We start from the raw sequence: 22,578 nt of genomic DNA, 5'->3' as shown, positions 1-22,578 counted from the left end.
ATATAGGTAGATAATCACAGTACCCACCCAAAGTGTAGGATGAAACGAGATAATCACTTGTAAAATGCTTAGCGTGATGCCCAGCATAGAGTAAGGGTTCCATTAATGTCAATAATTATTGTCATTATCATTGTTATTAAAATATTAGATAAAGACTTTTAATGACTGTAGGAAGAGGAAACTAACTTCATTTGATCGGATCTCACCCCCAAATCTAGCTTACACCAATCCAGTTTTCAGCCCAGAGTTCAGGAAAGAGAGGACAACATTTTAGGCAATGCCCATCACTGATTGTTTGTCTAATGGAGAGATTATGATTCCATATTGTAGAAGTAACAGCTTCACCTGGAACAGAGAGATAACTTTTGAGTTTTTACATCAGACTTGGATATAGCTGGTTAAAATTAAATCCAAATTTTTCATAGCTTAGAAATGTTTGAAACCTGCTTTTCATAGTTTTCACATGGTCTTTTTAGACTGGGTATGAGAATGAGGAGAGGGGATTCTTATTGCCAAGTTTCTCATGGGGAAGCATGTTCTTGCAGGCCCCAGCAAACTTGCTTGGTTCCAGGAGTTCAGGCCCAGGTAAGCCTTGGACAAACACCTGAGGCTCTTGGAGGCTTAATTGAGATGAGCCTGAACTTAAATGTTTTATGAGGTACGCCCAATGCTAATTTTCTTGGCCAAGTTTGAGTCTGTCTCACTCCTGCTAGCACCTGACAAACTCAAGTCTTCACCATGAAGCCTTGATTGATTTCACCTTACTGTTTCTTTGAGCAGAGTAGACTGGGTGTGTGTGTGTCCTAGGCACCCAGCGCTGAGACCTGCAGCCTCCTATCCTTTCAACCTGGGAGTCATTACTGCCTTTGTGCAACTTGTCTGGAAGTTCCAGAAAAGCCAGGCCTCACGTCTTCTATAGCAAAGTCCTCAAGGACAAGACCAAATTCTGTCTGAAATATAACAAGTCTGGTGAACAAGGGAACATGAAATCCAAGCATGTTACCAAGCTTCCATGTGACTTGGGAGCAAAACAGCCTGTTTCATGAAAGGAGGAAGAAATACTCCATCTGGATAAAGCCCATGGGGTGATCTGAGAGAGAAGCCAATTACTCTACTGAGATTTGCCATCCCTTTTTGGTTTCAACAAGCTTCTCCCCACCAAAGTTCAGAATCATCTGGAAAACTTTTTCTCGGCTACCTCCAACCTTCAGACTGTATATCCCTCAGTTGATATATTTTTTGTTTATATCAAGAATCACTCATACGTATGCCGACAATATTATCAGAAAACTCACACCCAGAAAGCTTGAGTGGAACAATACCTATGGGTCCATGCAATTTTCAGAATGTTTTTCAGGCCGACAGGAAACAAACTGAAAAGGCACCCGCCAATTAGATAACAGCACACTGACATTTCACTGTGCATGTGTATTGCCATTTGGAATGTTCTGGATGTTCTAGATTAGTAATGTTCCAGCCAGAAGAAGAATCAAAGCCTAGGAGCTCAATGGTAAACATTCAGTATGGGAAACCATATCATAAGGTACAAAGACATTAAAGGGTATGAGGAAGCAACCCACGGATTTGCAGCAGCTAGATTCTCCTAGGGCTGGAGAGACAAAAGGATGTGGCTTTCTCAAAACTCAAAAGCCGGAGCTGTGTGGCAGAAGCTTGGATGATAGAGGCTTTCTGGGTGGAGCTGGAATTCTGGAGGAGAGACAAGCATTTGCTGGAGATGCTGATCAGAGCATAACAAGAAAAGGAAAAATATCCTGGCAACTCTCTTTCTCTCGCATTCCCACTCCAACCAGTGGTTCCCATTGGCTAAAGCCAATCAGGAGCCAGTTCCTAAAGGAATGGGGGAAATACAGTTTTCCGGATTCAGTTTTCCCAAGGAATAGGTCTAAAAATAGTATACAGCCAGCACATGGATAAGACTAATGTCATTGTATGTAATTTTTATACTTGTTACCTAAAATCAAAGTTACCGAAGAGCAAAGTATATTTTTTTCTTTTTTTTTTTTTTTTAAGATGGAGTCTCACTCTGTCAACCAGGCTGGAGTGCAGTGGTGCGATCTCAGCTCGCTGCAACCTCCGCCTCCCAGGTTCAAGCAATTCTCCTGCCTCAGCCCCCTGAGTAGCTAGAATTACAGGCGCCCACTACCATGCCTGGGCAATTTTTGTATTTTTAGTAGAGACGTGGTTTCACTATTTTGGCCAGGCTGGTCTTGAACTCCTGACCTCGTGATCCACCCGCCTTGGCCTCCCAAAGTGCTGGGATTACAGGCGTGAGCCACTGTGCCCAGCCAAGCAAAGTACATTTTCAAGTGCATTAGTATGTGCTGTCTCTATGTTACTATCTTCACATGTTGCGGTAGATACTTTATTCTCATATTGTCAATACCTGGTGCATACAGTAAAGTCTCCATCAGTGTTTCTGATTGAAGAAAAAACACCAAGTCTATGAAGAGCACATTTTTAACTCTAAGGAGAGACAGCAGGAATGTAGGTGGTGAGTGGACTCCTGGGCTGATGGAAAGATTCTGTGAGGTGTTAGATTTGTATATGCCTCATAAGTGTAAGGCCCAGACAAATACACACATTTTCAGTTCTCTTTGCACTGTGTGTGCCAGTAAAACAATCCAACATCTTCTTTTTTTCAGGGTGATGTTGGCACATGTCAAAAACATTAACATTCCTATTGAAATGACTCATTTACAGGGAACAGTCAGCTCAGAAAGATAGGAGGGGAAGAGTGAGAAAAGCATTTTACAATTGTTCAAGATTTTATGAGCAGCACGTCTTTTGTTTTTTGTTTTAAAGGCAGCAATCATGGTATTACTGTTATATCATTATTTTACATCATCACAGTGGTTGTTGCTGTAATTTGTGTGTTGCATTAACTGCACCAACTTAGAAGTCCAAAGGAGGTCACTGAGCTAGAGACTGGACGTGAATGACAACACCTCGCGTGCCAGACTGCTCTAGCTCTCCACGCTTGCCAGGTTCTCTCTCTTCCTTAGTGTGTCGAGAGTGGCGGTGCCCTAAACCTTCTGTGGCATCTATGTGGCTCCTGCCCTGTCCTCCTTTCTCCCGCACTCTGCTGAGACCTCTGCTCACCCTCCTCAGGTGGGTGCTCATCCCATGAGGCTGAACTCTGGGGTCAGGTTTTGGGGAGCTGCCCTCCCTTCCCTTCAAAGCCTCCTCTGCATAAAGTTAGAACTTTGCTGTTGATGTTGCTTGGTTGAGTTGCATTTTGTTTTTAGGAATATTTGAATGTATCTGAGGCTGTAAATGAAAGGAAACAAGAACCTATCCATTTTTGCAACTAATGGTGAGCCTGTTTAGAATACCCCCACCCTAGGCCTAGACACTTCCTCATGAGGTCTTCACAGAGATGCCTCACTATGTGCTTTCTAAACTTCTCCATGCAGGGAGAGCAGGTTCTCTCTATAGGCAATAATCTCAAGCATGTCTTAGTCCCAGAGTCCATGCCTACTCACCATGGGATGCAGAGGGAGGGAACTGTGCTTGCTGCATCATGTTTAAGACCAGCTTTCTATCTCTGTCCTAGTACTGACCTCCATCCTGGATGATAGACAATGGGGATTTCCATTGTCTTCAAGAAAACACATCTCCTCCCCCATGGTCCACACCTGCCACCCACACATACACACATAACACTAAATAGGTTATCACAATGCAGTTGTCTGACATCCAGGCAGTTCTCCAAGCCTGAGCTATTAAATGTTCAAGAACTCTGCCCACAGGTTATCAACACAATGGTTTAGGGTGGTCGTTGCCCAGGATAGTCTACTTTCTGTTTTTCACCATGCCTTTTCAAGATGACAGGAGCATTCACCAGCCATCATCTGCCTTATACATTGTAACAGAAACACACTAATACCACTAAGGACAAGCCCTGGTTCACAGGCACAGTGCAAATGGAATCTCAATGGAAAAAAAAAATTCCACTTCTGTTCCACCACAGAATATTGTTAATGAAAACAGAGCTATGGCTCAGCCAAACATTCCATTTTAAGTTACCAAACTTCTTCTAAAAATGTGTATTCAATTTCATGGCTCCTTACAGGTTTTCCCCAAGGACCCTGGACAATGCTGGTTTTTTCTGTGCACCACCAAAGGGCCTATCCAGGTAATTTTTCTCAGACGAGAAAATAGGGTACTATGTCCCTAAAGGGGTAGTCATGTTTTTGGCAGAAAACTGCTTGCAGATCTGAAATGATAGAGCTTCCAGCTTTGATAAGACCTAGGCAAGGACTTGAAAGGCAGTTTTAGTCCTGACACATATACACCACTTTTGCTCAAGTCTGGCTGCTTCAACAAGTGATTACCCTGCTCGGTAGTGATCCACTGTGGCCATTGGGCCTGTCTTCATTTGATTTACCGATCACATGGTTCCCCACCTCCCCCTCATATGTACACGCCATTGCAAGGCCTCTGCACATGTGATCTAATTTAGACCAGCTGCCTTCCCTGTGTTAGTCCAGATAAACATACCCCAGGAAAGTGCTCCATCAACTTGCCCATGTGAGAAGTCCAACTGCAAATCAACCTCTCAAGCCTGGAACATACTCTCTTGTGACATTTGATATGGCTTTCCTGCTTGAATGTTTTGTGTTTTTTGATGTTATTGGCAATGATTTTCTGTATATAGCATCTTTAGTATCTGTGTCATCTCTCCTACCAAGGAGGATCTTTGCTTGAACTTCAGTTTCAGCTACTTGGAGAATAACTGCCTATTTCTTAGAAATCTTTGTAACCCCTACACTGAAATCTATATGTGCCATAAAGCTTACAGTGGAAGGAAACCTACTGCAAAGAAATCCTGAAAATTTTTTGATATCGTTTGACTGTCTTTACATGATGCAACAATAGACAGGGCTTTTCAAAAATGGATTTGTGGTAGAAAGCAAAAGGAGAGGGTGTTTTTAGAAACTGAGACTCGCCTTGAGAAACTCTTCTTCCATGCAGCCAACTCTGTTTTGCTACCGTCTTGTTTCACAGGGATTGCAGGGTAGGATTCCCTGATTTCAAAGCCTCATCTCTTTTCACATTACCACACTGCCTACCATTTAGTTGAGCAGTCGTTTGACAGCCGTGTCTTAGTTCTGTGATGCATCACTCAAATCAAAGTTTTGAATTCTGCAGTCAGTTTACCCAGAAAAACAGCCAGGAACAAACAGCCTCAAACTACCCTCCCTCCCTCCTTCCCTTCCTTCCTTCCTTCCTTCCTCCCTCCCTTTCTTCCTCCCTCTCTCCCCAAATCCTTCCCTTCCTTCCTTCCTCCCTCCCTTTCTTCCTCCCTCTCTCCCCAACTCCTTCCCTTCCTTCCTTCCTTCCTTCCTTCCTTCCTTCCTTCCTTCCTTCCTCCCTTTCTTCCTCCCTCTCTCCCCACCTCTTTCCCTTCCTGCCTTCATTTCTTTTTTCCTTTTTTCCTTATTTTCTTACTCCCTTCTTCCTTCTTTCTTTTATCTTTTTTTTCTTTATTTTATCAGGTTGGGTAATTTACCTGGGTATCTTTTAACTCCTATCAAAAGTTAATTTGCTATCATCTTTTATCTAAGCACATGAAAATTAATCTTCTCACAGAAGTGGAGACATCTGCGATTCATTTCCTGAGCTTCTCCAGCTGCTGTCAAATTGCTTTCACTTCATCTCTGTACCTACCAGCCTGAGCCCAGTCTGGGAGAAACCTTCTAAATCACCTCGACAAACCTTTTCTCTCCTTTTTCCTGTGAACCCAGAATATCAAAGGCCTTTCTAGAGAGAATGGCCATTTTCCCCAGTGTATGCCTGTTGTCCTTAAATGATTATTTCAAACGTGCCCTTTAACTCTCATAAGTGTCCTGATTTTCTGACAAATTATGCGGCCACTCAATTAGTAAGAGATCTTCCAACTTGGCTTAGACCCCAATTTCATGGCTTGGGGCAAGCAAGCTGAAGCCCTCCCTGGGATTTCCCAGAAATCCGTGCGTTCCTGAGGTTCACTCCCACTTGCTTCTTTGTGCCTCCCTGAATTTTCTTTTTCTCTCCTACCAACCTGGATAGAAACTTCAGCTTTCATTGCATGACTCAAAATCTCCGCTAATGTAAATCTCATAAGCCTTTTGATATACTTTATTTAAATTTTGAGAGAGCGCTGGGAATAGCCACATTGTGGTTTATAAGCCCCTCCCAGTTGATCTTTCTGGTCCTCTCCCACTTCCTGGGCCTCAACCTCCCTGACTCTCCTCCTCAGCTCAGGAGCAATAAACACATTCCTGTCTGCCCCCTACAGAGCCTTGCTGTTCATATCAAGCCCCTAGAGGCCTCAGCTCATATCCTAAGTACTTGCCAAGAAAGTTTTCTAAATAACTTGTTCTTCCTGAAAACCTGGTGAATTCATTTTTCATCATGTAATTAAATCTAACTACCTAAATACATTTGATTTCATTGTACTTATCTTGGTTGTCACTGGCATGTGGACAAGAGTAAACTTTGGCAGAAAATATGGGAGAAAAGAAAAAGTGATTAAAGCTTAAAAGAAAAAACAAGTATCGGACAGGAAAAAGAAGAGCAGAGGGAAAGAAAGAGGGAGGAAAGGAAGGAGAAAAGGAGGGAGGGAGAGAAGGAGAGAAGGAGGGAAGGAGGGAAAAAAGGAGGAAGAGACCCTTGGTTCCACAGTTTAAGATGTTATCCTCCTTAACAGTGATTTAAAAACTTTTCTGTGAGTAGGTGTTCCTGGGAGTGTTTGTTAAAAGTTTAGATTTACAGAGTCTCACGCTCAAAGACCTCGACCTGGTAAGGCTGACAAAAACCATGCTTTGAAAACTCATCTGGAACACGCCTAACCTTAAGGGAGATGGCAAGATTATATGAAACTAAACACAGCTAAATAGGAGAGGATCACAATTATTTTTTCTTTCACCAATTTATTTGAACTCTACAGAGATTATCCTGTCAGTCTTGATACATCCTTTTAGCCTTAGAATATGAAGTCATCTTGTGTAACAAAAGTATAGAACACAAGCATTAAAATATCAAGGTCCTTTTCAAATCTGACCTTAGTTTAACCAATATACATATTAGCCTTATCCAGTATCTTTGTAAACAGACAGAAAGCCAGATCATCCAGGAGAGCATTAGCCAAATTGCTGGGTTGTTTGCTGAGCTTCTTTGAAACAGCGTGTCAGGGAAATATTAAATAGTACATGGAAAGTACCTAGTATTTTGCCTGAAATCAAGTATTATTATATTGGAAAGGACAATGATTTTTCTGATGGAGACAGCGAATGACAAGCTTCTCAGCACATTATGTCCAATGTATTTAAACGATGTCCTGATTATGAGGAGTGTCCCTAGTCCAAGTGGGTGACACTGACAAAGCTGACGTTAGCTGGTTTTGAAGGGGCCATCACAAAGGCTATATGTGACCCTTGCTCTACTTTCATTCCTTCTGCAGTTGTCATCCAAGCAATTGTCCCCTGCTCCTTCATGCCCATGCTATCCCTGGCTCCCTCCCTCCTTCATTGCAGAGCTGCAATGGGGCAGACAACACAGGTGATCAGAGCTCACCAGTCACACACTGGGAACAGAAGACCATACCCATAAAACTCAAAGATCTATCAGAATAGGACTGAGAAAAGAAACCCCACAGTAAAGAGGCTGTATGAAATTAGTCCAGTGCACATTGTGAACGTCTTGGAAAACCTTCTTGAAATGGACACTTCCTGGTCTGCCATCTTGCTATCTGATTCTGACCATACCCCCAATTCCATGTCTAGCTCATAAACTCTGCTTTCTTGGTTTTCCCATCTTGGCTTTCTACTTAGAGCTGGCTTCTGTGCTACATTCTTCTATATATCTGCCCATAAAGGGGGAGAATGTGTACCTCTCAGCCAGAGAACTAAATTCTCTTTTCAGGAAAATCCAAAGACCCCCAATAGCATTGTGGTAAGTCTTCTGTTGTGTTTTTGTCTCCACACCTCCCTCAGGGCTCCTACAGGTTGGTTAGCTGCATTCTCCAGGAAGTAGAGCGCCTCGTAAGACCTCCCTGGGGTCCTTAAGCAGATCCCCTCTGTCAGTTCTCACAACTGTGAGAGATCACCAACTCTCATCATTTTAAGATAATAAACTCAGGTGGTGTTCCTCATGCAAAAGAGAAGTTGAACATCTTATCTGTGGCCAACCAGTGACTTTGTGCAAGCTCAGATCTGGATGAACAACAGTTCTATAAAGGACCCGTACAAAGGTCAGCTCTCCCTGTATTCACTCCTAGTCTCGTGGTACTAAAAACAAGTTTGAGCAGGATCTATTTCACAGGACCTTGCTCACTTAGAGGCCACTGGGCAGATGACTTCATCATCTTCCATGTAGATATTAAATTTCAAAATCCCTAAGCAATCATATGGGAATACTTATTTTGAGTCTCATAATTCATTGCACATACATTCGTAATTGCAAAGAGAAATTTAAAAAACCACTTTTTGGTGTGAGCTGAGCTTGGTGTGTTTTGAGCACTATCTGATTCACAAGAGTTACTTAAAATAGATGAATGCAAAATGATGTACCCTCCAGAGGGATTTTCATACTGGCTTGCTATATAGCTGTTTGAGAAATGTGACTTGCTTTAGCATTTTTGGGGTCAGATTGACAGGGCTCAGAATATACCTATCCTCATGACATGGGCCCTCCCCTTGACCAGTAGTGTGAAAAAATGCACCCACAGCCTCTATCACAAGTTTAACTTGCCTTGGGATCCTTCCCTTAATACTGGGGATAGTCTAACGTGACATATCTGCAATTAAAGGGTGATGTCAGTTGACACCATGCCACAGAGACCAGTTAAACATTGTTCCTTAGAAAATAAGAGCAGAATTCAATCCTAAAAAACTTTGGTAGTAGTCCAGAGACTGAGTCATTTGGCGCACTCAGAGCGTCTCAGCTAGCTGGAACACGTCGAGAAGCACAAGCTCCCTTCACACCATGGAAGCAGGAAAGCAAGAAGTAGGAAAATGCAATTTCAAAATAACATATTGTTCTAGGCATCTACTATTTCCCTCACAATTCAGGTCTAATCTTATTCATGGGTATTAACCCTGGTACTGCAGTTCACCACCTCTGCTGGGTGGAAAAAGTGAAGAGCTGTACTTCTGTATTCTTTCCATATTCAACACAATGTTAGGTGCGTGCATTTTTTTTCTCTTCTTTGCTTCTTGCAAAAGAGCTGGGAATTGAAAGATTAAATCTACTCTGATTTATGGGCACCTCCCATTTTGATGGGAATACTTGGAATGTACTATATACTTGTAAAATAAATGACTTAATGGAAACTTAAAAGTGTACCCAAGTGACTCTGTGCTCATGTTTGCTGGATTGAAATTTCATGCAAAAATAAAGATATCTAGTGTGGAAGAGAGATACTATGGCTACCCCTCTAGGGGGAGAATGCAGTTAACTTTCTACAGGAGTTTTTTTATGGCTGATATAGCAAATTACCAAAAACTTGGTGTCTTCAAACAACAGATTTATCATCTTACAGTTCTGAAGGTCAGAATTTTAACATGGGTCTCACTAAAATCAAAGTGTCAGCAGGACTGCATTCCTTTGAAAGCTCTCAGGAGAACCCATTTCTTTCTTTTTGCAGCTTCTAGAGTCTACCTGGATTCCTGGGTTCATGGCCCCTTCCTCCATCTTCAAACCAGCAATGGTGAGTTGAGTCTTTTTCACATCACATCTCTCTGTGATCATCTTCTGCCCTCTCCTCCACTTTTAAAAACCTTTGTCATTAGATTGGACCTGCCTGGATAATCCAGGATAATCTTCCTATTTTAAATTGAGTTGATTAACAACCTTAATTTTATCTGCCATCTTAATTCTTTGCCAAGGAAAGTAACATAGTCACAGGTTCTGAAGACTAGGGCATAGACATCTTGGAAAAAGGGCACCATTCTGCCTACTGCGATTTCTAACTTATCCTATGAAGTAAATCATACCATGTAAATTCCAAATGCAAAGGAGTTCTTTTCCATCTGTTTTTCTACAAAGATAAACAACTGAAATTGGCTTCATACAACAATTACATGAGTAAACTTCCAGTTATAAATTTATAGTAGAAAGAGAAAGGTGTTTTCTGATAATGCATTGTGGTTAAGAGCCAAAGAGTCCTCACTAAAAATTTGCTGAAAATACTGCTATAAACAATGACTATGAAAGTTAAATAGTCATCAAGTTAAGTAAAATTCAATTTAACTTAAATATTTATTAGGAGTGAAAGCCAACATAAATGTTGAAAACTCAAATCCTTATTTCTCAACTGTCTCCTCATTTTTCCACAATGTATTTCTGGCTGTTCAGAGGTAATTTCCTAGGTTTTATTAACCTGTAACAGAAGGAGTTTACAGCTGAATTTATGCCAGAGAAAAACTCATTTGCAACCCGATGTCGCAGCATCGAGGGCCAAAGGGATTGAAAGAAAAAAAAAGCATGAACTCAGAAAACCTTGTTGCCTGGAGGCTGCAACAGGATTAGAAAAAGAGGGTCACCCCAAGAAATGTAGGTAACCTGATCCATTAGCAACATGTCAGCTTTTCTTTGCTAAAAATTTCCAGATAATAATTTAATTTTTAAAAAAATATTTAAAATTAAATTATTTAAAAAATAACTTAATTTAAAAAAATTATTAAGTGACTAATCTATGCCTAGCATGGTTTCAACTGCTGAGAATACAGTCATGCTGTGAACAAGGAAGACCAGGTGTCTCCCTTTGTGGGGTTTACATTCTTGTAGAAGGTGTTAGACAACAGAAATGTAAATGCTGAAAATAATAAAACAATTTAATTGTGAGTCTTAACAGCTAGGTCTCTCTCTGTATCTCTCTGTCACACACGCACACACACACACACACACACGTGTGTGCACTACTAAACCCATGGCACAAATTGAATCATTAAGGAGAATTTCATACAGGACTATTTATAAAGGTGTGAGTAGGTTCACAGTGGACAAAGGAAGGATGGTGCAGTACCCAAGAGCTAGCAATTGCAGGGAGCTGTTACCAGACCCGGGCTTGAAGGAAAGGACCACCCAATTCAAACCCAACCTTCAGAAGCAGCATGTCCTTAATCCATGGCAGCCCAGCAGGAAGGGGACTGGGGACATCATTATTCTGATTCATACTCCTATTGCCTGACTGCCCTCCCCCAGCTAAATCCAACTGAAAGCCTGAGATTCAGGGAACGAACTACTGCAGTCCATAAGGATCAGCCTCCCTCGGCACAGAAGAGGATAGGGAAAGGTGGAGACTGTATAGCTAGATGAGCAAACCAAAAACTTCCAGCGTGTACTGCTATGTGGAGATGCACTGGAGTAACAAAATGGGGTCTGGTTGGGATGGTGCACTGAGATTATTTAGGCAGAGTTCAAGAAAGATTTCTTTTAGAGGGTGACATTTGAGCTGTGGCCACAAAACAAGAAGAGGCCACCAAGGTACAATAGTACGGGCAAAAAGGACCAAGTGCAAGTGCAAAGGACCTAAGGGAGGAATGAACTTGGTGTGTTGGGAAGGGAAAAAAGTCCAGTATGGGTGTAACCTAGTCAGGTATGAAGCAAATTGTAGAGAAGTTAAAGAGATAGGTGACAGCTATGTAAAAAAAAAGTAAAGCCTTGTCTTAGGTTGGGTCTCGCCAGAGGAAAACCACAAGATGAAGGTTTGAGTACAAACAACTATTTGGGAGGGCACAATAAGGTGAGTGGGAAGTGAGAGAGGGAGGGAAAGATTCCAATTAAGGGTGTGTTATTGACCTGGCTACCATATGGGGCTCAATCCCATGGGGACTGTCCATGGGGCTGTACACATTACATCTAACACTGCTTCCTCCAGAGAGAAGTGGGCTTCTTACTCCTCCACCCATCTTAGGCTCCCTAAGAAGCCTAAGATTAAATTTATTTATACTTCTTGGCTCTTCTGAAGAAGGCACAATCCCCAGGTGAGGGGTTGCAGGTGTTTGCAGTGGGATGCTACTGGGCAGGTGTGATCAGGAAGGGTAAGTGCTGGATGACAAGGGTCGGGCACCCTCAGAGTCTGCTAAATGTCTGAAAGTCATTTGGACTTTTTCTAAGTGTGATGCAAAGCCATCAGAGGTGATGAATTATTCACATTTGCTCTCTAACTGGGCTGAGTCATTAGAGTATAGGGGTATGAATGGGTTACTTTTCTTATTATTGAGATATAACTCACATACCATAAAATGTACATTTAAAGTGCACAATTCAGTGCATTTTACTATATTCATAGAATCATGTAACCATCATCACTATTTAATTGCACTACGTTTTCATCACCCCCAAAAGGAGCCCCATACCCATTAAGTCATTCTTAAATGGTCACATGGGGAAGATGGTTAATGATTGTCTCAGTGTCCATAAAGGAAATATTGGGATAGAGAAAAGAGTATTGGCTCCTGAGTCAAACACCCCTAGCTTTGATTACTGTACCTCTTCCCGGCCCTGTATCTATGGCATGTTGCTTCCTTCCCTGACCTCAGTGTTCTTATCTATAAAATGGAGGTAGTAGTGTCTCGGTGTTATAGTTTTTCTGACAATTGCAAGCACTCTTATGAATAAGAGTGCCTGCCCCATAGTCAGCTCTGATGCATTTTAGATGCTATAATCATCACATGTTATATACAAATGGGGGTTGGGGATGTTTGCTTCAGATAGGAAAGACAGTCCCATGAGAGTGTAAAGTCCTATGTTTGGGAAGAATGCAAGACTTAGAAACAAAAGAGTAATAATAAGTTAGAAGGGAAGTTTTGATGAGTTGAGGCAGGAAGCAAAGCTTCCTGAGAAGGGCTGGTTTGGGGTGCTATTTGGAGTGTTGTCTTCCAGTCAAGAAATACAGAGATAGAGTGACAGATAGCAGCAACCCCAGGCAATATGGAACTTGCACACCCGAGACCAGAAGTTGCTGGTGACCCATGGAAAATGACCTAGCTCTGTCACAGACAAGGCGAGCTCAGACAAAGTGCTCTGGCCAGGGTGATGGGGAAATGGACTGATATTAGGAAGAGGTATGAGGTCACTCAGGCAGCCAGGCTGGGGCAGGGCGTGACTCAGGAGGGAGCTAAACTCAGTACCTGGGTTGTGTACCTATCATTTATATGCCCGCATGTATACCCTTCCATGAGTCTAAATACGTGGCTTGGCCAAGGGTGATGTTGCAAGTGAACTGAGGCTGAAGAGGGGGAAGGATACAGAACAATGTGGCAAAAGGGGTGACGTCTTCTCCCCAGCACTTTAAAAGCAAACACAAAACTCTACCCCCAAGTCAAGGAGCAAATACTATCAGTTTTTCTCAGGTGCTCTGAGAATATTGTAATTACATCAAGCTCCCATACCTCTGACTACCACAAATAATCAATGACAATTATTTATAGAGTCTGTACCAACTTTATCATTGTATGGATGGTCCACATTTTGTTTACCCATTCATTGATTGGTAGACATTTGGGATTTTTTCCATTTGTTTGGTATTATGAATAATGCTGCTATGGCATTTGTCTACTAGTGTTATATGGATATATGTTTTTATTCTTTTGGGTATATATTTAGGTGTGGTGTTGCTTAGTCATATGGTAACCCCGTGTTTAGGTTTTTGAGGAAGTGACAAAATTTTCCATAGTGGCTGCTATATTTTACATTCCTATCAACAATGAATGAGGGCTCCAGTTTATCCACATTCTCACCAGTACTTGTTATATTTCTTTTTTCTTTTTAATTATAGCCATCCTAGGGAATGTATACTGATATGACATTATAGTTTTCATTTGTATTTCCCTGATGATTGATGATGTTAATCATTTTTTATGTGCATTTTAGCCATCAGTATACTTTCTTTAGAGAAATGTCTGCTCAAATCCAAGTCCAGTGCATATATTTTAATTAGATTGTCATTTTATTGCTGAGTTGTAAGTGTCCATCATAGATTCTGGCTTCTAGATCCTTATCAGATATATGGTTTGAAAATATATATATTTCCTTCCATCTGTGGGTTATCTTTTTTACTTTCTTGATACTATCCTTTGATGCACAGAGTTTTTAATTTTGTTAAAGTACGATTTATATATTTTTTTCTTTTGTTGTTTGTGCTTTTGGTGTCATACTTAAGAAACCATAACATAATCCAAGGTCATAAAGATTTATATCTATGTCTCCGTCTAAGAACACTATGACTTCAGTTCTTATATTTAAGTCTTTGATCCATTTTCAGGTTCTTTGTATAAGGTGTGAGGTAGAGGGTTCAAATTTATTCATTTGTCTGTGGATATCAAGTTGTTCCAGTACCATTTGTTGAAAAGACTATTCTTTCCCCATTGAATGGTCTCAGTTACCTTGTTGAAAATCAATTGACCATGGATATTTAGGTTTGTTTCTGTATTCTCATTTCTATTCTGTTGGTCTATATGTCTATCTCTTTGCTAGTACCACAAAGTTTGATTAGTGTAGCTTTGTATTACATGTTAATATTAAAAGTGTAAGTCCTTCAACTTTGTTATTCGTCTGGACTTTGATTAATCAGGGTTCCTTGCATTTCCATATGAATTTTAGGATCAACTAGCCCATTTGTGCAAAAAAAAAAAAAAGCAGTTATAGTTTTGATAGCAGTTGTACTAAGTCTATAGATTAATTGGGGACTAACGTCATTTTAATAATATTTTCTAGTTTTCCAGTTCACTATTATGAGATGTGTTTCTATTTATTTAGGTCGTCTTTGATTGCTTTCAGAAGTGTGTTGTAGTTCTCAGTGCATAAGTCTTGTACTTTCTTGGTTAAATTTATTACCAAGCATTTTATTCTTTTTGATGGTATTGTAAATGTAATTGTTTTTTAATTTTGTTTTTGTATTGTACATTGCTGGTGTACAGAAGTAGAGCTGATTTTTATATTAATCTTGTATCCTACAACTTTCCTAAACTTGTTTATTAGCTGTAATAGTATTTTTTACAGATTCTTCAGGATTCTCTACATAAAATCATGTCTTCTGCTAATAGAGATAGTTTTGCTTCTCATTTCAATCTGGATGCTTATTCCTTTTTCTTACCTGACTGCTTTGACTAGAACTTCCAGTATAATATTGAATAGAAGTGGAGAGAACAGACATCCGTATACTGTTTCTTATAAATAAAATGTCCAGTCTTTCACTGTTAAGTAAGACATTAGTTGTGTTTTTTTTTTAAATAGAAGCTCTTCATCAGATTGAGGAAGTTCTCTTCTATTCCTAGTTTATTGTGTGCTTTCAACACGAAAGGTGACAGACCGTGTCTGATTCTTTTTCTGCATCTATTGGTATGATCCTGTGGCTTTCTCTCCCTTTATTCTATAAATATAATGTATTACATCAATTGATTTTTAACAAACCTTGCATTCCTTGGTTAAACTCCACTTGGTAATGAAATATAATTCTTTAAATATGCTGATGGAGTTGGTTTGCTAGTATTTTGTTGGGGATTTTTGTGCTAGTGTTCACAGGGGATATTGATCTATAATTTTCTTTTATTGTGATTCTTTGTCTGACTTTGGTATCGAGGTAATACTGGCCTCAGAATAAGTTCAGAAGCGTTCCCTCTTTTTCTATTTTTTGTAAGGTTTGAGAAGAATTGATGTTATATTTTTTAAATGTTTGGTAAAATTTACCATAAACCCACGTGATCCTCAGCTTTTCTTTTTTAGAAATGTTTGTTGGATTGTTAGTTGGTTTTAATTATTGACTCAATATATTTACTTGTTATAGGTCTATTCCGATTTTATATTTCTTCCTTAGTCAGTTTTGATAGTTTGCCTGTTTCTAGAAATTTGTTATATCCAAGTTATCTAATTTGTTGGTACACAACTGTTCATAATATTCTCTTTTAATTCTTTTTATTTCTGTAAGGTTGGTAATGATGTCCCCACTTTCATTTATTATTTTAGTCATTTGAATCTTCCCTTTTTGCTTGGCTAGTCTAGCTAAAAGTATGCCAATTTTATCGATCTTTTCAAAGAACCACCTTTTTGTGTCATTGATCAGGGTTTATTATTGAAGGGAAGTTTTCACTTTATAATATCTGCTTGCAATTTGAGGGAAATTATATTGGTTTCTGCAATCACAAATGTACTGTTCTCTAAGGTGCAGTGTTTAAAAAGTGATGTCTCTGTATTTGATGAATGGAGTAATACATGTATTGACTTATAGAGAGAATTCTCCCCCTTTTGGTTAAATGATGTTGGCTACATTCTGACGCATGAAGCCTTGAGCAGGTAATAAGGAGAAATTATTGCTAAGGACACTGAAATGTGTTACAATCATTTTAGTGCTTATATTTTCTGCCGAAAATAAGTTAAACCAAATATAAATCAGCAAATTTAAACAATTCCTTTATGTTGTCATCTTATTCTCAAATTCTTCCTCAATTTTTTATTTTTTATATTTATTTATTTATTTATTTATTTATTTATTTTGAGATGGAGTCTCGCTCTCTCACCCAGACTGGAGTACAGTGGCGTGATCTCAGCTCACTTCAATCTCCGCCTCCCGGGTTCAAGAGATTCTCCTGCCTCAGCCTCCTGAGTAGCTGGGATTACAGGTGCCCACCACCACGCCTGGCTAATTTTTGTATTTTTAGTAGAGACGGCGTTTCACCATGTTGATCAGACTGGTCTTGAACTCCTGACCTTGTGATCTGCCCTCCTCGGCCTCCCAAAGTGCTGAGATTGCAGGTGTGAGCCAGCGCGGCTGGCCAATATTTTATTCTCTACGTACAGCACTACCTTTTTTTTTTTTTTTTTTAACAGAAGACCCATTTCATCTTATCCCACAAACCCGTAGAAATCTCCCTTTGGGAGGTAAAACCAGAAAAGAAGTCCTGACAAATAGCTACATAGCTTTCCCTTTTCCAGATCCGAAACTTTACACAGCCTGTCTCCTCTGCCTCATGACCTGATCTATATCTAGCAAATTCCTATCCATTTTCTTACATCTTTCAGAATAGAGAAGGGTCAAGAATGCTGGACTTGTTTTTGCCAGAAGAATCGTTATGAAGAGCATAAAGCAGGTGGACCTTGATCTACTAATTTCAGAAAAGCAAATACATGGTCTTGTGCACGAGGCAGGTCAGTCATGTGTGAGCGATGGTCTGGGCAAAGGGTTAGTGACAGGAAAAGCTGAATTGAGAACAAGACATCACAGGATAGCGCAAGATCTCAATATAAAGTCTAAAATGACCTTCACCTCCCTGCCAGATACACACGCATGGCTGCATGAACATGTGTCATGCACAAGTACACATACAGACCACGAAGACCTTCCTTTCAGTCACACAAAAACATATGACTACCTGTGATCTGAAACCACTTTCTTTTGCATTTGTCTCCAGAGGAAATGGAAATGAAAGCAAAATGTAAGGACGTGAGGTCTTTATCCTTGGAGATCCTGTAGAGTCTCCACAGACATTCCTTGAAGAAATCAGGTCTGATGGATGCTAATGCAGAGCCTGGTGTTTAGCAAAAGTGAGTCCTACATTTTGTGAGTTGGATTATGTGTGTGTGTGTTAGATCGTATACATAGACAACCACCAGCAATTCCTCCCATTCCTGTACACTCATGCCACTACATCTATCAAGAAAAGGAGTCTCCTTCCCTTCAATCAAAGCTGTTCCTGTGATTGTTTTGACCAACACAGTGCAACAGAAGTGATACTGTTTCTTAGGAAGCCTGAAAGTTTTCACGTTTGCCTTTTGGAACCCAGCACTTATTGAAAGAAGCTGGATAGACTACTTAAAGAAAAAGAGAGAAGCAATGTGGAGAAAAAAAACTCATTTGCTTACTTTTATAAGATCTTAGGTGGTTTGACTTCTTAAAAACATGGCTTTCAATTTGAAATAAAAGTACAATAGCTGTGTCTGTTAAGTGCTAGGTAGGGGTGCAACTGCACACTGGTCTGTGAAGTCATGTCTGCATAGCCTACACACAGCTTCTAGAAATAGGCTTTCAAGACTTGGTTCAAGATGCCCTTAAATATGTCTTTGATTTCAGGATGATGAATGTAATGTTTCTTAGAGAAGCAGAAAGTCAAGGCTTGGTCACATGTTCATCTCTTCTAGTCTTGAATACTTCCTTGTATGGGGAGCTCATCAGCTTCCAAGGCAGAAGTTCTACATAGAGACTACTCAAATGGAGAGTGAAGTTCCAACAGAATTCCAGCAGAGCCGCAAAATCAATCCATGTCTCATGCACATTCCATTCTCTGTTCACACCAATCACTCCAAAGGAAAATTAAGGGACTAGGCAAAACTCATTAACTTTCTCAGGTCCCCTGGGTAAATGTCAAATGACTGTGAAAATGGGACTCTAGTGAAGGAGAGAATGGGGCTCTCCAGAGTCTGACTCGTTCCAGCTAAGAAGGTTGGAACTTTTGAGGAGGATCCAGATTCCTTGACTTATTTACCCAGATTTATTCCATTCTTATCCATTTCCTCATTGCATAAACATATATCTATTATTGATCAAGTGCATGCGTTGGGAAGTATCTTTAAATAAATTAATGCTCATCTTCAAAACACTCTACAGAATAAGTATTTTTATCCCTTTTACAGTAGATTCAGAGAAGGACTTTGCAATAGTCACACATTTAGCCATGGCCAGAGTCAAAAATCTTACAAGGTCTTTGTATTTCAAAGCTCATGTTGACTATGTTACCTTTGTGTTACCCAAACTGACATAAGATTGAAACATCTAGTTTCACGTATATTATAATTTGCTTATTTAAAAAAAATTTATTTACTGTTTATAAATAAAATTAAGAAACTCTGCATGGTTAGCAAGAGAAAAATCATACATTGTTTTAAATATCATAGCAATATTACTGGCCACAAATGGAAAGGAGCAATGAAAATGAAGCCGAATTGTCAGGTTTTGGTTAGATAAGAGGCATTTTCAAGGGCTTGAGCCTAAAGTTTGTTCTCACTGTTATAAAGGGAAACTAGCAAGCGGTACCCAGAGGTATTAGAAACATATTGACACACAGCTGAGACTTTTCCCCCCTATTATTTAAATGAGGAAAAATAAAAGAGAATTCAAAGGGCAATGAGTTCTCAACAGGCATTAGCAACCTTCCTTTTGTGCACCTTCTAAAACCACCCCCATATCACTGTCAAGGAACTGCGGCTGTGTACGGTGTTTCTTCTCTCAAGAGTGCCTTGAAAGATCTTGAAGAGACAGACAAAATCCAGACAAATGCCATGCAGTATGAAAAGTATAATGTTATCATGCTCTCCAAACTTTTTGATCATGAACGCTTGTAATAAGTTTTTGAACCTATACTCTCTACATACATTTATAGTCCCACTTTAAAAATGAATATATGTGCAATGGCATGCCAGTATTTTATGCATCTTGTAAAGCGAACAAAAGTATATTTTTTTAAATAAAATTTTTTTTTTTCCAAATTACTCAAAAGAAGGCCATGAGTTGTCCCATTTGGGAGACTATGGGTTAAGGTGGAAAGTGCAGGGAGCACGAAAAGAAGGCACCCAGCTCACCCAAAAAGATGAAATGGGGGCTCAGACAAGGCTCTCTGGAGGGGGGTTCACATGAAAGGATCCTGGTGTCAGCAAGGTAGACAATTCAGAATAGAAGGGGCCAACCCAAGTGGGCATCCATACACATATACACAGGCCGCAAATGAGGGAGTAGGGAAATGAAATGGGAGAAAATGGGGAGGAAAGAAACCAGAATCAGTTCCTGAAGAGCTTTGCAAACTTAGCTGAGCCAAGAGGCAATGGGGAACCATTGAAGGGTTTTAGCAGGGAGCAATCCAAGCTCCAGAATATCCTTCCTCCATTCTCAAAAACTCACACATGGGGGCACAAATCCACCCTCACACTTACACAAACAAGGAAAAGAACTGCCTGCCTACCAAATGATTCAATTCACAGCAGTCATTTGTGCAGTCATTCAACACACATTTATTAAGTGCCTACTATTCGCTATTTGTAATGGGTAGTCAGAAGTGAACAAAACATCATACAGCTTTCAGTCATGTGAGGAAGATAGACTAAAAGCAAGTAAATAATCAAAATCATTCATAATCAAATTGCAGAAAGAACTAATGTGACTATGAGAGAATCGGAATAGCAATTGGCAATTGAAAAAGCAGTATCCTGAGGTGGGCTTCTCAAGCAAGGCCTCTGGGTAGGAGATGGGTAAGCCAAGATATGAGTGAATTAAAATAACCAGTCTGTAAAGGGGTTGGGGAGGAGTTGTCCAGGCTCTAGGAATGTTTTAGATGAAGAGACCATGAGTATACAAAATCTTTGCATAGATGGGGAAACAAAGAAGCCTGGAAAGCTGAATTAGAGTGAGGGAGGATGAGAACACAGATGGTTTTATAAGATGGGCAGAGACTTGATACCCAGGAAGCAATGGGAAGACAATGAAGGTGATTGACAGGGAGGAGTGAGTCTCGCATTACATTTTGACTTTAAAAAATGTTTTTAAAGAGATAGGGTCTTGCTATGTTGCCCAGGCTGGCCTTGAACTTCTGAGATCAAGGGATTGTCCTGCCTTAACCTCCCTAGTAACTGGGACAACAGGTGGGCACCAACACTGTGCCCAGCTCACATCACATTTTGAATAGCTCCGTCTGGCTGCTGGGAGGCCTGGTGATTTTTGTTGTTGGTTTCCTTCAGGGGAGCTTGCTTGGCAAAAGGTGGTAGTCATAAATGAAGAGACAAGTAGACATTTGAGTAATAATATGGACAGCACTTGGTGATTGTAAGAGTGAAAAGAGTAGAATTTGGGAAAAGATGCAAAACTCAAGCACATGATGTCCAGGAGCCCAACTGCATAAAACAAGGAGAGCCTCAGCCTCCAGACAGCATGGGGGCAGGACTGTCTCATGTCACAGCAACAGGGCACCTCACTGCTTCTGTAAGGAGACAAATCTCTCAGAGGATCCGGGGTGTCCTCAAGTCCAAACTCAAAGGGTGGCTGGTTACATTTTTCTTTGTCTCCAAAACTTTATGCATGTTTGATGCTGCTTTTCAAACCAACATTGAAGAATTAAAAATTATAATGAAATCTGGAAATGTGGTACTGATCATGGGTGTTTTCTTCCTTCATCACTGGGCTCTGGAGTGACTCAGAGAGAGCTCAATGCAGGCATGAATTATCTTTTCCATCAACACCATCGCCCATAAGGAAGCCACATCTGCAGCACCACTCACCAACCAGTTTTGGGGACCACCTGGGAAAGGGGTTGGGGGGACTCCATTTGATTACTCAGGACAGACCACCCTTTGGTAGGAACTGCCCCCAGGAAGCTGGTCTTCAGCCTGATCTAGCGCCCAGTGTTTGCTTTTTCCTTTGTTTTTTTCTTCTTCTTACTTCTTCCATTGTTCCTAAGTGAACAGCAGTGCTTTGAGCTCTCTCGGAGAAAAGGGAACTGGCATGTTTTAAGCAAGAAAGCACTTGCTACAACCAAGTCCCTGAGTTAGTGGCTTTACATGGCTTATCTGATCAGAGGTTCACAGCAAAGCTTCCATGTGGGAGGTATTACCCCTGTGTTACCAACAGGAAAAATGAAGTTCGGAGATGTCAAGAGAGGTATCCAAGGGTCTTGCGGCTAACAAGTGGTAAGGCCAACAAGACCACAGATAATAAAATCAACAATGTCCATTTTGATAGCTTTACCATGGGCTAAACAAGGGTGTGAGTGGTTTACACACACCTACCTAAATCATCCTCATCCTCATTCCTCAGGAGAAGGCAATAAGAAGGAAAGACCCCTATGAGGAAAGTGTTCCTATTATCCCCATCGCCCAAGGTCATCCAGATAATAAGAACCAGGATTTGATCTCAGCCATTCTGGGTCTACTCTCTGCCCTAGATTTGCTCAAATTTGTACCCTTTTCATTGTACAACTTTGCACACAGAATCACTTAGAAGACAGTAATTCTAAACCCATTATGAAGACCTTGGTGGGAGTCAGGAATGAGAGGTAATTAAAGAAACACTTTCTATAATGAATGTCACATGGGCCCACTGCCTGGGTTTGCATGTGTTTGCATATGTCAGCCACATGTGTACATTTCAAGGGACAGATAGCATGAAGTCTTGGAGGCTTTTCATGTTCTTATGTGTGAGCTAGAACACATGGTTGAAGCTTTCTCTCCTCAGTTCCCTCACTGTTAAAATGAGGCTAATTTCTTCTACATGAGATATATCCACGGAAGTGTTTTATAACATCTATCACATAGAGGCATAGACACACAGATGTCAGTCCCTTTCCCACTTCTAAGGAATTAGTGTGTCAAGAAAAGAAAAATAGAGGAGAAAGAAATGGACACACAGGTTTTCTTTGGGCTCAAAATGGAAACACTTACTGAAGACACAGTGCCTACAAGGGAATTCAAAATGGAGATATAAGAGAACCCAGAGGAATCGGGCAATGAGTGTGATAAGAACAACTAGAATAGCAGAAGAAATATTATAGTGAAAGAATCTCTTATTAGTCAGATAGTAGGGAAACAAAGGGTCTG

At 40.4% G+C, this 22,578-nt stretch overlaps 1 long non-coding RNA gene across 1 annotated transcript in view; it reads left to right on the top strand.

Moving 5' to 3' along the window:
• The window catches only part of LOC129492834 (uncharacterized), a 45,061-nt gene that overhangs the window by 9,076 nt on the left and 13,407 nt on the right, over window positions 1–22,578 (top strand). Inside the window, exons 3-5 of the long non-coding RNA XR_008660966.2 lie at window positions 4,094–4,156; window positions 9,650–9,712; window positions 17,417–17,507. This is a non-coding gene — a long non-coding RNA (uncharacterized lncRNA). The remainder of the gene's footprint in view (window positions 1–4,093; window positions 4,157–9,649; window positions 9,713–17,416; window positions 17,508–22,578) is intronic.

This window comes from Symphalangus syndactylus, chromosome 11, assembly GCF_028878055.3.
Source record: "Symphalangus syndactylus isolate Jambi chromosome 11, NHGRI_mSymSyn1-v2.1_pri, whole genome shotgun sequence".
Taxonomy (NCBI): domain Eukaryota; kingdom Metazoa; phylum Chordata; class Mammalia; order Primates; family Hylobatidae; genus Symphalangus; species Symphalangus syndactylus.
The sequence above is the reverse complement of the archived record's forward strand: the minus strand, read 5'-3'. Positions and strand labels throughout refer to the sequence as shown.